Genomic DNA, 1,453 nt, shown 5'->3' with positions numbered 1-1,453 from the left:
TAATAATTGTGCAAAACTGAGAGAGTTAGATGAGGCCACAGAGGTCATCCAAGTTTGGCTGAGGTTCCATGATACTGATGAGGAATTTTTTTTTTTTTGGTTGTACCACATGCCATGTGAGATCTTAGTTCCCCGACCAGGGATCAAACCCAAATCCCCTGCCTCACATGTGAGGCTTCCCTAATGGATCAGTGGTGAAGAATCCACCTGCAATGCAGGAGACACTGGAGATTCAGGCTCAATCCCTGGTCAGGAAGATCCCCTAGAAAGGGGCATAGCAACCCTCTCCAGTATTCTTGCCTGGAGAATCCCATGGACAGGGGAGCCTGGTGGACTAGTCCATAGGGTCACAAAGAGGCGGACACATCTGAACACCAGTACCACCATCCTCACATATGAAAACAGAAGGTTCTGGAGAGATGCTTTTTTCTCCATTCCCACCAAAAAAAAAAAAAAAAAAAATGCCTCGTATACCCATCAGTCCCTGAAGTCTTTTAACGGGAAACTATATTTTTTATTACCCAAATATGTATCTAGCTTCCAAAATGCCCTAAAGAAGAAGATGCAATATGTCATACTCACATGGAGGCATGTGTAAGTGTTAGTAACTCAGCTGTGTCCTACTCTTTGTGACTCCATGGACTGTAGGTCCCTCCATCCATGGAATTCTCCAGGCAAAAATACTGGAGTGAGTTGCCATCCCTTCTCCAGGGGATCTTCCTGACCCAGGGATCGAACCCAGGTCTCCCACATTGCAGGCAGTTTCTTTACCATCTGAGCCACCAGGAAAACCCACATGAAGGCATAGTTACAGGATATTCGATCCCCTCCTGAGAAAAGACTTTGCTGCAGGGAGGGGCGTGGCCACATGAGATGCAGTCAGGTGATGTGGAGGAGGACAAAGAGGAAAGTTGGTGTGTACTTCCCCGTGTCCCCCAGAACCAGCCAGACCTGGGGTGGCTCACATCTGCAAGAACTCTAATCAGAACTCCCAAATCCACAGTGAGTAGATTCCTAAACTTTCCCTGGAGGAATAAACATAGTAGCAAAAACCACAATAAGACAGAAAGTCCCATGAAGACACCCTGCCTTGCTGGGGTTCAGCAAAGGCCAAAAATATCCCTGAGATATCCCTTTTAGCAAGCTCCTTTCCCGACTTCAGATCCTTGCCTGCTGGAAAGACCTGGGGGAAGACGGCTCTGCTGGGGGATTTCTGGCTGGATCAGATTCTCTAGACCAGGGGTCCCCAACCTCCGGGATCTAATGCCTGGTGATCTGAGGTGAAGCTGATGTAATAATAATAGAAATAAAGTGCACAATAAATGTAATGCACTTGAATCATCCCAAAACTATTCCCTGCCCCATCTATGAAAAAGCTCTCTTCCATGAAACCAGTTCCTGGTGTCAAAAAAGGTTGAGAACCATTTTACCTAGACATAGTTACATCTTCAGA

This window comes from Bos indicus x Bos taurus, chromosome 2, assembly GCF_003369695.1.
Source record: "Bos indicus x Bos taurus breed Angus x Brahman F1 hybrid chromosome 2, Bos_hybrid_MaternalHap_v2.0, whole genome shotgun sequence".
In the NCBI taxonomy this organism is placed as follows: Eukaryota; Metazoa; Chordata; class Mammalia; order Artiodactyla; family Bovidae; genus Bos; species Bos indicus x Bos taurus.
This window is presented reverse-complemented; position numbering follows the sequence as displayed.